Below are 14,151 nucleotides of genomic sequence, written 5' to 3'. Positions count from 1 at the left end.
CCACCAGCTCCAGCTCAGGAACAGTGAGTCCAGAGATACAGCTGTGTCCGATAAACACTGAGGGACAACATAAGTCACACTCAAGTCTGTGAAGCTTACGTAGTTCAATTCATGTTGAACTCATCGTTCTATTTTCTTTTATTGCACATTTAGTTGTACCAAGTGGTACAAGTACATAGATTTACTCAAGATCTGTACTTAAGTACAATTTTGAGGTACCTGTGCTTTAGTATTTCCATTTTAGTTTACACTATTTCACACAAGATTTATTGGACACATATAGTTACTAGTTACTCGACAGATTAACATTTGACATCAAAACCAGACTGTGAGTTTATAAAATATGACACATTGCTCAGATTAGTTGCAGTGATTCCCAAACATTTGGCTTGTGACCCCTTTAAAAGCTGCCTGGTTTGGGCCCTTTGCCATTTCAGTGGTTTCACTTCTAAACTTCTCACACGATTCCAATGTTTGAGTCCCAAAGAGGTAAAATGACCAAATAAATCAGCAAAAATCAAAGATTAGAGAACATTAAAAAAAATGAAAACAACAGATGACATTTTTCTGCAATGTACTTTTACTTATGATACTTAAAGTGCATATTAGTTGTATATTGGTCCCCCCCCCCCCACAAAAGGCTACAAACTGAGAAAGTTATGGAAATGATGATAAAAAACAAAAAGAGAGAAGAGGCGAGATAAACAGCCATGAGAAACCAGACAGACAATAATCCCATAATATGTCTGGTCCAAGCCCCCATCATCCTTATCAAAGATGCTGCTGCACATCCTCTGAGGAGGACGGAGGGACGCTGGTCATCCATGGGAACCGCAGAGTGGTTTCCCATCAGCAGCTGTTCCTCCTCTTTGCCCCCTTGCCCTTCAGAAGGAGAGCGAGAGGTTCCCCGGCCTGGAGGAGGACGAGGAGGAGGAGGAGGAGGAGGGCTCTAATTACTGATGCTCAGCGGGGGCCGATGGCTGTTGCTCCTGCCGCTGGTCACTTGGGAGCTTCCCTGACCCCGGCACTGAGTAAAAACAAAAAGATAAGGAAGGGAAAATGGGGCTACAATTAGCCCTGTGTAGCCTCCAGGGCCCAGGATCAGTGGAGGAGAAGCACAGATGGGACTTTCTCACTTGGATTTGTTGAATCTACATTGCAGCGCTGTACAGACATCACTGCAGTCGGTTGTTGGTGCAGGATGGGTTTGAATGAAATGTTAATCGCCTCAAACAATGCATCAGATTCACTGTTTTTGTCTCGAGCGTGGCCGTAAACCACGAGTGTTCACCTGAAGGCTGCGTGTGAATGCCGCTCACCCGTTGTTAACATGACCTTGAGTATTTACATGTAATCAAAGGGATTTTCTCTAAGCTTCATTAGCTAAATTCCTTGATTGGCTCGGGGCTTTTGTGTCGAGACAAAACAAAGCAGCAGAGGAAAGTGTATCATTTTCCTGCGAGCGTCAGATGGTCCCATCGCTCCTCCAGCTGGTCAGGAGGGGCCGTGGCCACCTGGATGCTGTGTCCCGGTCCTGTGAGATCCTGCAGTCTCCTCTGCCATGTGAAGACTCCACTTACTACGCCACTGAGAGGTCCATCTGCTCAGGACGACACCTCCCAAAGAGGGCCCCCCCCCCCCACCTCTACCACCACCACCACAGCTCCCCTCCCTCCAGCCAACCACTGTGCCTCTCAGCTAAATGAGCAGCGTGTCAAATGGAAGGAGGCTTTACCCTTCCTTTAACTGGATAAGAGAATGAATTCACAGCGCCATGATGCAATGAATGAGTGAACCCACCTGCACTCCTGCTGAATCGACAGATGTGTCACCTGCATCTGACTTTACTCGATCTTCTCGAACAAGAGGTTCACCCAGCGGTGCGCTAACATTCGACACAACAACCACACAAGAGGAGGGAAGGAAGGGGTTTTTTCTCTTTGACAAAAATAACAAAACAAAGCTCAGAGAGTGGAAATCTGCTCATGTGAGCCCACGGGACAACAGACTTTGGCAGCTGATGTTCAGGTGAACAGCTTGTGGGTAAACCGATTGCTGATGCATGCAGACGATTCACAGACAGGCATGGCTCAGACAGCATCTCTCCCATCAATTTCCACACACAGCCCATTTAATAAATGCTGTCCATTTATTTGAAATTGGATGTGACAGCCCTATGTCATTTCACTATGGTGTCTCGGAGCAGACAGCGATGCACATGGGCCCACTCCTCGTTTTCTATCAGCAGGTATTGATGTTGCTTTAATGAAGTGCCTAGCACTCCACCCTAGGAAGAGACAAGTCTGTCAGCATATGTAAATGCTTCCTGCCTGTCATTGTTGTGAGGGGTTCAGCATGGGTCAGCATAGATTCCCCCTCTGGGAACCCTTTGTTCTGGGGCCCGACTGTGCCACATGAGGGAACCAATTACAGAGCCGCACAGCAGGACGGGGGTGCTAACTTGTTACCCTGCTGTAGTGAGCTAATTATTACCTCCAGTCTGTGGGTAGTACACAACCAGTGCAGCATGGATGGGTAACAAAAGCTATCTTATCTGTGTGCATGTAGCTTCTACACAACTGGTTTAAATTTCCAGCATGTGATGAGACATTTTGCTTCAGTGAATTAGTTTATATTGAAGGCACCATTATCACAGTTTGGGAAAAGGTCATCCTAATTTTCCTGCCATAAATAGCTACTGAACTACTTAAATCCCTGCGGAGCTCCTTTGCATTGTCAATGCAAAGGCAATTTACGGGCCGCAGACTGCCAACCACATAACCTTGATGTGGTGTCAAGAAATGATTTATGAAAATGCATCCTGCTCCCCGGGTCCCGAGTGAGACCTGGCTGGACCCGGAGTGTTGACACAAAGCCCGCATGGCCGAGCAAACAGACGCTCGCTGAATTATCATTCGTATCGTAACATCTCGACGGGCTTTTGTTCCCAGTTCCTGATGAGATATTGGCGGTCTGTTTCTCATCAAGGAGCACAAGAGATTCTGCCAGGTTTTCTGCCAGCAGCAAAATGTTTCAGCTGATGCACAAAATGATGCTTTTACGCTAATTCCAGCGAGTGGAGATGGAAAGTCGGGCATTTGATGAAAAGTAAGAACGAGCATCGACCTAAATGTGTAAACACACCTGAGCAGTAACTGCATTATGGGAAGTGTTTTGGAGGGTAAAGTAAAGGGCGTATTTCAGGACAAAATACCAAACACACCTCTTCATGCATTTAGACGCCCGTCCCTTCTTGCTATTAGCCCCCTCCCCTTATATCCAGCCCATTCATCTCCTTCTCCCCACCCCCAGTGGCCAGCCCAGCCCAGCTGCTAGGGGCTACCAGTCCCCCTCGTGTGTGGGGCCAGTCAAGTGGAAAATGGCTGCCACCGAGAGAGCCCACTTTAGAGAGCCATCATCCTTTGAAGGGGCATGATGGCCTTTGACAGCCACAGTGTTAACATGCAGCCCGCACGAACACAGCACTGCTATTATCGTGTTTACTAAAGCAAGAGCAGAGAAGAGGGGATCAAGGGGAGACCCTGTTGGTTGATGTTTGAATCCGGAGGTGGCGGGGTGCTCGTCTGAACCGCGCCACAGTGGCATTGTGGGGAAACATGACACGGGATCGCTCACAGCCAGGTGGAGGTTGTGCTTCAACACGTCAGTCGAGCGACGGCGCATGTCACCACTGTGTGTTTTTGTCTGTTCTCAGACGAGTAGTTGCCTTCACGCAGCAGGTGACGGTGTGACCGGATACGCAGGAGCGTTTGGACGCTGGATCTCCAGTGAGTGCGGAGGTGTTGGAGGGAATTTACATTCCTAAATGTCCTTTAATTCCATGAATTTCTCATATTGAGAATTTAATTTTCCTGTTTCCTGTTGCTTCACATTAGTGGTTCATAGAGGCACTAAAGACCAGCGACACACTGCTCTCATGTGTTTGTGTGGCAGGAGTTGATTCAGGCGGCTGTAGAGGACATTTAACTTTATTACTGGGTCACTGGATGGACGTCTCCGTCTTTGACACACTTCCATAAATATCTGACTGTCTTGACTGATTTTTTTGGTCACAGAAACGAGTTGTGAACACAACCCTGAAATATCACCTTTTACACCAATACCATGAACTTGTTAGCAAACAATTGCTTATTTACACACCCAGCAGCTACAGAACAACGTCATCATTCATTTGGAGTCATGTTTGTATCCACCTGGCTCATGTAAGTCCATTTTTGACCCTCTTTTAGCTCAATGTTTGGTCTCTACCAACTCCTGAGGGAAATATATGTCTCCTTAGCTGCTAAACGCTCCATTATGTTCCACAGCTAGTCTCTACCTGTATCAGTCAGCTGTTTGATGCTGAGCAGGTAGTGTACAGTGGCTTTTTAGAGCTTTTCACCTGAAAACAGTCACCTGCTGCAGCCGAAAACAACACTACGAGAGTGGACCGAAACAGCATCACTACGATGGGAGCTGCAGGTGACAGTTCTGCATAGGTTCATCGCTTCATGCGCAGTGTCACACAAATATCAGTTTAATATTGATTAGTATGAAAATATCGATTAAAGCTGCTTTAGGTAATGATAAAGGAACATGTTATTTTGATATTTGTGATTAACTTAATGGCACATTTATTTACTTTTGACATGAGTTTAGTGTGTTGAGTAAGGGACGGCCTTTCCATCAGTCTTTCTTAGATCCCCATTAGCATCAGCATTAGCATTGGCTACTCTTCCTGCGGTCCACCACACATACACTCATACACACACTACAGCCACAACAAAAAACACAACAAACAAAGCAGCTCATCTCACTGAATTAACAACCAAAAGTACAGAAGAGCCTCAGAACTGTGACACTGAGGCAAACAACATAATAAATCAATCACAATTCCTCAACAATTCATGGAAAACTTCATTTTTTCTTCACTCATACCAGTAAATCCTAATTCTTAGTAAACACAAACCATTGTCTGATTCTTAAATTATATCCATCCTACACATTCACAAGTTTAACGCTCATAAAATAAGCGGGATCATACTCATTACTCATTAGCTTTAGGTATCATGAACCTTCTTTTGTTGCGCATCATGTTCAATAACCGTTGAGCAAACTGAGAGAAATACCTTTCATATAATACCTCAATGATCTTTTTACAGACATTTAGTCACAGGTGGATCTCTGGATGAAAGTGAGCCAATGTGACGCTTTATTTTGAGCTGCTTGTAATTAATTTATCTCTTTTAATGAAGCACCGGACCAGATCACAAACAGTAACCGAGCTGCGACAGAACTAGTGTTTAAAACTCTTCTCACTGACACACACCTTCCCAGTTTGCTCACAGTGTCAATAATCCGGCAGGACGAATGACGAACAGTATGAAAAGTGTTTGGTCTGAAGTGTTTCAGCTCAGAAAAAGTGCCTAAGCCACTGAGAGCAGCAGTAATATGCTCATTAGTTGGTGCAGCGTGCTCTAATCCACCTCTGACCTTCTGCAGTGTGTGCAGCCTAATTTATGGATGCAGGTTGGATCAGCAGCAGATAAAAGCTGACACCGTTTCATCCGGCTCTGCTCTCGCTGGCTCCACTCCAGCGCTGGCTGACTGCTGATCTATGGCTGTAACTCGGCACATGTTGCTGGAGGACACACGCGGAGCTCAGAACGAGCAACAGTGATTTTAACGGCAACAAATGGTCGAGGTATGTCGTTATCCAGATTTTTGGTGAAGGGATCATTACCTGCCACAGATGCCACTGTTGTTTTGTGTCTCCATTTGTCCTCGGGCTAGTATAACCACGATACTTGAAAAGAGCAGGAGGTGCCTTTGTGTAGACGCACACCTGATCTTCGCAATCAATTGGCAGCTCTCCCCTCACACAAGTCTCTCAGGCTCTGCCTCAAGGCCGTCCATCTGTTGCTGCGAGGATGTGTGGCTGTGGGCGAATGTGCCTGCGTGCAGGTCGGCATCTATCTGTGCGCACATGCGTGTCGGGAGTGGGAGGCTGCGGAAAGTATGTGATTTGTGGTTTTGCGCCTGTTGACCCTTCTGCTCCCAGAGGTGTAGCTCTCTCGCTCCCTCTGTTACCATGAAACTGATGCTTCAAAAGGAAAAGAGGTGACAAATAAATGTGGCAAGAAGCTCAGTGTGTAATTAGTACAAACAGAGGTAGCATTAGATAGCTGGGGGGGCACTCAGATGTATACTTTGTAATGAAACAAGCATATCACGCTCTTTATCCTCCCTATAACCAGATGTAAACATATACATGGAGTGAAGAAAATCTGAGGTGAAAAGCATAAAAAGATGCCGTCTTCACACAATATACTGTAACAACAGATTTTTATTTCCTGCTGAGTCTGCATTGTGCTGCTGTTCATCTTCTCTGAGAACATTACAAAAGGCTTTTGATGGTGGTGTTGAATGCCATCGGCGTTAAACACTCCAGCGTGTGTCTCATTTCAGAGGAATTCAGAGGAACAGCGCAAATGATCGTGAAGGAAAGCCTTCATAGCCGTGTTGCCATCAACATATTTCATGCATATTGTAACACGTCTCCTCATCGCTCCACACAGATCTGATGTGTCCTTCCTCACAGTACGTGAAACAATCCAAAATGTCATATTTCCTACATTTTTCTCACTGTCAGAGCTTCGATTGATGCTCTTTCAGTTACATCACCTTGTTGCACCCTCTTCTTGACGCCTCCTGCTGCTAATCTGGATGAACCAACTCCTAATAATCCCATAGCGGTGGTGGATGGAACGAGCATTCATTCGCACTTTCTTTGGCCGATTTTCTACAAATCCAGTTAAAGTCTGCGCTACACCTGCATGTAAACCCAGCTCAGGATTTTAAACTGCACTCGGCCTGTCCGTCGCTCAGCATGAAACGTGGTGACAATGAGAGGAGGCAAGACAGGCGAAGAAGCATCCGTAGCTTATAACTCTCGCACACCTCGAAGGACAATCATACCGTTATTTTCCTTTCACTTCACTTTAGTGTCTCTTCAAGGGAAACTTGTTTTGCAGCAGTTATTGAACTACAGAACATGCAGAAGTGGAATAAAGGAATTTATTAGGGAAAGAAGGCTGAGGGTTATGTTTGTTTGTTTTTCCGCCGACGAGGGGATCGTCTAGAGGAGGGTCATTCAGCTTTTTCACATCCCAGATTTAAATCTTATTTCAATCATTTATCTTTCATTCTGCCTTTGTTGTTAAAAAAAAACAACTGTATTTTCATCATTAGGAATCCAGGACAACAAAAATCGCCGGGCCTGAGGCGCCACTTTCTTCTTCAGAACTTTGAATTCGTCTCTCAAGTGCTCTTTTTCTTGACACAACTATTTCTGACAGTTTCCATGTGAACGGCTGAGTGCAGCGCTGCGAACGACTTCCATGAGAGACGGTCTGACAACGTCTGCTGTTATCTCCATATTTTAACAGCGATCGTATCTCTACAACAGCAGGCACTTCAGACGCGTCATGTGAACAGGTTTCCAACATGGTCGGATGAGATAAGCCTGCGTGAAAATGACTGCTCCGTACATGATGAGGTTTAAATAGTTAAACAGGAGTGCATCAGTTAGCTATTAACGGCAAAACAAAGTGGGTAACACTTTTCTCAGCCCATGATTTACAGTATAATCAAGTACCAAGAAAACACTTGTGGCTCCTATTGGGATTCCAATGTAAGTACAGTAAACATAAATAAGTATTTATGTACTACACAATTACAATAAGCTGCTTAAACTGCAGAAAAGGGGAGAACAGTCCGTGCTTTATATCACAGCCCTGTTGTATCTTATATATGTTCTTCTGCACGGGCCGTGTTATAAAACATTACCACAAATTGTACCAATTCTGTTATGTTATTTGGAAGTGTTTGTCAAAGGTAGGATCCAAAGAAAGTATGAATAATGCTTGAGAAGATCTTTTTTAATGAGGTGAAACACAACGTTCAACCACCCCAATCATTTCCCTGCATCCCCTAAAGGCATAGGGGAAAAACTAAGAACAAATAACAAACAAGCCAAACACAAAAAGGAAGGCGATTAATGGACAACAACTTTATAAGTGTTAACAGGTCACAGCAGAAGATACACACTTTTATATGCCTACTACATATTTAGACTTTTCTTCTGAGCGTTTTAAGCCATTATCTCAAGGGTAAAAGCTGAAACTTCTCCTCTGCTGGGGGAGTTTGACGGGCTGAAATGTATCTGCGCCGTGCATTATAGCCAAAGAGCTCATGGGAATATGATTTTTGATACCACTGACCTTGTAAATATTGAACCTTTCTGATGGATGCGCTGTACATAACTCGATTCAGGCCTGTTCTGCGTTGAGTCTGCTCATATTTGATGTACAGAAATATATGAGAAACCGATAAATAATTCATTGATAATGGAAAAGAAGCGTGTGTCGTGCTGTTGCTTTGTTGTACTGCCACCTTGATTCACTTTGCTGTGATCAAAAAACATTTAATTTGCGATGTATCTGTGTGTGACATTTGGATTTTGTATTTCCTTTTAATTGGTATCAGAGGACTCGCCGGTTGTTCTGTAATAACCTGTTGGGGTTTTAAGCTTTAATGATTTATTTCATTATCTCATACAGACTGATCTCTCTCATGCCTGCACTGCTGCTCTGTAAGTAGAGTATCTGGAGATGAAAAACAGCAGTGTGTCATGTTCAAACCGGTGCCCTCGCTCCCTGCGTGCTCTCACTTTAACATGATTTAGTTCATTATGGGGATTCAGCGCTGGAGAGAATGTCATATGCTAAGTTAACCTCTGCATGCCTCACTGGCTCGTTTCCAGTGACGAAAAGGACACGAACATGGAGACACTCTCTTTGATGACGACAACTGGCAAAGTCCCCAACCTTTAAAACAACTCGAGCTGCTGCTGGATGCATCTGATGGTGTGAGTGCACTCAATAAATCTGCGAGGGTCTGATTCAGACTCCCACACATCACCGTTCAGTGTCCTTGAAAGCGGATAATGCCATATCAGTTCAGGAAACACAAGATCCGTCCACTCTGCCACAAGTCAATGACTCACTGAGAGCTCTTTTAATTGTGTGGATAGCGGGCGATGTCCATTTCACAAATATATTGAGCAAAATACTATCGGATCATTTCAAACAAACCCTCGGAGCTTGTCTTTTCATTGGACGGCCTACTGTGAGGACAGCCAACAATCCCATTGAGAAATTAGCAGGGTCCCCTGTGCTTTCCTCTCCTTTAATGAATAATTCAGCTGTCAGGGTGAAAGCAGGGCAAGGAGACCTTGTCAGTGCCGACTGACTCAGCACTCTGTGGCCTGAGGGTGACACTCTAAACCTGAGCATTGCATCCTGTTTCCTCCATAACAGGTAATGGTGCTACAGTATGTCTCCTGTGCTCGTGGCCACATGAACGTCTGAGTGCAGAGGAAATACAAAGCAGGAAGCTTCCCTCAGTATCTACTCGTCACCAGGCTCCCATAAACGTTCTGAAGATAAAGGTGGTTCACTGGTGGTTGAAGCACCTTGGTAGCGGTTGATCCACTACTTTGATCCAGACTGAAGCATGTCAACAACTATTAAATGGATTGCTGTGAAATTTAGTAAAGACACTAATGGTCTCCAGAGGATGAATCCTACTGACTGCTGTGATTCTCTGACTTCTCTAGTGCTAACAGTGGGTCAAAGGTTCCATTAACCTAGAACTGTTTTGACCTAATCCAGATAAAAACGTACCCATACCGTCGTCAAATCACAGATTTACTGTTTCCAACCATGATTTGCAACAGTTTTAGAAGACACAAACAAATGATTTCCTGCCGATAGTGGCATCAGATCACAAAATGCTTCCCATCAGCCTCAGCTGCACATGTGTTTAGTGCCAAGTAGCAAATGTTAGCATGCTATCACACTAAAATCTGACAGTTAACATGGTAAACAAATAAATGTTAGCATTTTCACTGTTAGCAAGCCTGCTGTGCCTGCATGCAGCCTCGCAGAGCTGCTGGCATGGCTGAGGACTCGTAATATGATCCACACATGCAGGAAAGAGCAAATAACAGTCAAGATGCACTATTTTCCACACATCTCATCTGTCCTTACACCTATTTATCCTCATTTCTAACACCAGTCTTTACTCCAGAGTATATTTTCTCCTTTCTTTCATTCTATTGGATGCATCATGCCTCTGGCTGTCTGCTGCATTCATAGTTAGTGGAAGAGGAATGGCATTTCAGCACAGTTACAAAAGATGATTCCACATCCAGGGCACACAACCCCCCCGGGCCTGCTGCATTTCCCTCCTATGGTCCACAGAGCTCTAAGCAAACATCTGTTTTGCTCCGGAAACAACCTTTGATCTCAGAGCGGAGGCTTTCTGTCAAATTAATGAAGGAATGGGATCATTCCAAACACAGAGAGCGAAACTGTGAGATCTGTTTTCCTCTTATTGATCAGGTGTGTGAGTGCGAGGTTAAAGATGATTCATTTCTTCAGCTTCTGCTCATGAGTGCATCACACTGGATCGATGAGTTACAGGTTAGCTGAGACGCAAACTCAGCGAGTGTTAACAATTAAATATAATATAGCACTACCTGCTTTGACTTCATTACATCTGTGCATGCAGAGCAGAAACATGTGCACGGACTGTACGCAGCGCTGTATGTAGTATTTTACAAGTAGAGCAAAAAGAAAGCCTTTAAAACTTTTACAATCTTTAGATTAAATCTTTCTATGCCGCTGTTAAATTATATTTTCCGCAAGCTTTACTCAAGTTAAGTAGTTCTTACAAGGATATCATCAACTGCTCGTAAACTCTACTAACTGAAGTAAATGTCTCAGAATATTCTCCACTTTGCCTAAAAGTACTAACAAAATATATTGTCCTGTCCAGGAGACTTCCAGGGAAATTACTAAGCTGTAAAATAATGTGTTAATGTTTTATTTCCCTGCACTGAGGTTGAAATGCTCCAGGAATTTAAATATGCTGGGTCTGAAAATACGGGAATGAGGGTAAAAAACGAAAGGTTTTTGACCTTTGATAGCTGCTAAAAGCATCAAAGTCCCAGAAACAATACAGAGGACATGTCCTCAGGGTCCTCTGGTTGTACAACAACTACGACAAATATGCACTGTAATTACCTCAGATTACATTTCTGAACATTTGTATAGCAACACTAATTAATATCTAATATTGCAGTTGCCATTACGGCCTTTGTTGAGTAAAGCTCAAACCATCAGGACTGACACTGCTTTAGTGTATTTGTTTGCATTTAACATTACATGATGCCATTTAGGTGTCCTGCACTTGCTGGTATACATAAATTTATTAATTCAAATCCAAATCAGTTTGCCCATATATGTAAAACAGCACAGGACTGTTAGCGAGCGGTTACTTTGCAGAGCAACACTGAATGTCACAGGTGTTTGTTGTCTTTTACATTTAACCCTGATTCCAACAAAGTTAGGATGCTGTAAAATGTAAATAAATAGACAATGCAATCATCAGCAAACTAACTGTTTTTGCTAACAACAATTTTCCAAAGTGTTCCTGAGCTCATGTAGTAATCTACTTAATCCAGTCATGTGTTCACAAAGTGGTGAACCTCGCTCCATCCTCGCTTGTGAGCGACTGAGCCTTTCCAGGATGCTCCTTTCATACCCAATCATGATCCTCTCACCTGTTACCAATCAGCCTGTTTACCTGTGGAATGATCCAAACAGGTGTTTTTGGACTATTCCACATCTTTCCCAGTCTGTGAAACGTGTTGCTGCATCAAATTCAGAATAAGCAGATATTCAATCAAAAATCAATGAAGCTGATGAGGTCAAACATTAAATATACTGTCTTTGTGCTGTTTTCAATTGAGTACAAGTCAAAAATGTTTAGCAAATGATCACAATCTTCTATCATATTATGTTTCATTCAGAAATGTGTTTCATTACAGAAGATAAAGAAGCTCTGACTGCTGTTTTACTGTGACTTCAAGTGTTGGTCGTTCAGCTATTACTTAGGCAACAACATGAACACTGACACGATTTTACATTTTTCCTGTTATGAATAAAATCAATATAATTGTATTCCACAAGAAAGCCATTACCGCCTGTGATAATCTGACGACATTACGTTTCCCTCCATCCATTATGCATACCTGCTTATCATATGCAGAGTCACAGGGGGGCTGGAACGTATCCCAGCCCACACTGGGTGAGAGGCGGAGTACAAAGCCCAGCCGACCATGGCCACTATAAATACTGCACATTACACGAACAGTGCCCTTAATCTAATGATACCTTTGTGATTAAAAGCAGGTAAAGCTTCATTTATGTAGAATGCGCAGTTACAAAGTGCTTTGCACAGACGAAAAGATTAAAAATGAATAAGCGAGGGAATACATTTTCCTAATCATACAGTGTGCATATCAAATTATACAAGGAGAAATTGTAGAATTGACCTGTTTTTTTTCACCTCTTTGGGGAGTTTGCCCATTGCATGTTGGGACTCACTTCAAACATTACAGTGAGTGTGGCAGAAGATGAGATACAGGACAACACATTGGTGATACTGCCATCTCTCTATTCTGTAGTATAGTTCTCTATAGTGTCACTAAAAATGAGATTTCAGCTACAGTATGCTGTCAGTGTGTGATGACGACATGGAGCACAGCTTTAATTTGTGTCCAGATGCACATGGATGCCTCAATGATTCCTTGATTCTTTGACTTTTGAAAGCTGACTTGACAATCATTGTGAGAAATAATTTTCATCAACAAAACCAGAAACATTACTGTCAATCTCACAAGCAAAGCACAGTACCAATCATTAGTGATGCAGAGAGAAAGATTAAGTGACAACAGCCTTCTCCCAGACATAAAAAAGCCTTTTATTGAGAATTCAAACAGGTGTCATACTGGTTTCTGAGAGGCAAAACAAATGACAGGCTACTGAGCCGTAAATAGCACAGCAGACGATGGGAGATTGGCCATATGTCCGCTGTGTGTGTGAGCGCCAGCTACACTGGCTTGGTTTTAGAAAGGATTCTTTTGGGAACGTCCCAGTAAAAGCTCCTCTGGGACGGAGAGGGATTCATCTGCAACATCCAGTCACTCAATTTTGGTCAGCTGAAATGTTTAAACAGTGCACTTGTCTCCTCTGTGGTCTGTATTAAAATTAAAATTTCTGCTGACTGTCATCTGTCACCGCAAAGCAATTAGATGACAATCACGATGAAAACGCTGTAGAAACACAAACGTCAAATACTGTACAGTGAGAGAGCATCAGTGGATCCAAAATGTTGTCAGCGCGCAATGTCGGCTTGGAATTCATATTTGTGTACCTCATTAGCCCTTTTCATGTCCCCCCCTACATTCACTACCAAGAGAGTGCACGGTCTCCAGACTCATGTGTGTGTGTGTGTGCGCGCGCACATGGGTGTTAGGAGAGGATAGGGCGTTCTCCGAGGAGCACGCACCTCCATCTGGGCCAAAGTAATTGGTCTGCTATTCATATTCAGCAGTGTAATAGCCTCTAGCTGTTCACAGAGTCACACATGAACTAGTTACACTGAGAACAATCAAAAGATGGGCTGACCCGAGTGTCAGTTCTTCAGGAGCGGTAACCGCAGCAACATGGTGAGAAAATCTAACCTGGTTTGATGGGATGCATAAGAGGATAAATCCTTTTCCTGATTGAATCTGTCGCACATTATCCACAGGCTTCCCGTCTGCAGCGTTTAGCAGGAGATTTACATTTCCTGCGATGCAGAAACACTGTTAGATTGTGGTGGTTCGTGGTACTATGAAGGTGGAAAAAGACGAGTCTCAGCGAATCTTGCATGATGATGAACTGCCATTAATAGAACCTGCTGCACTTTGAATAAAAACATCTGCCCTCCTTTCCCTGAGAAAGGCCTACAGCAGCCCTGCACTCTGAAACGCATGCGGTGAATCATCAATTACAGTGGCAGCTTATGGTGAATTATTATCATACTGAATAAATAATTACGTTAAAGCACCAGAGAGTGCCATGATCATAACATGCACAACAACACGTTCACTGTGTCTGTGCATAAACATTTCCTTGGCAGCCAAGAATAAACTGGGTCTATTTCACTGTTACAGCCATCTCGCACCACCGTCAGCGC

The sequence above is a fragment of the Chaetodon trifascialis genome, chromosome 8 (assembly GCF_039877785.1).
Source record: "Chaetodon trifascialis isolate fChaTrf1 chromosome 8, fChaTrf1.hap1, whole genome shotgun sequence".
Classification (NCBI taxonomy): Eukaryota; Metazoa; Chordata; class Actinopteri; order Chaetodontiformes; family Chaetodontidae; genus Chaetodon; species Chaetodon trifascialis.
Note: the sequence above shows the minus strand (reverse complement) of the source record.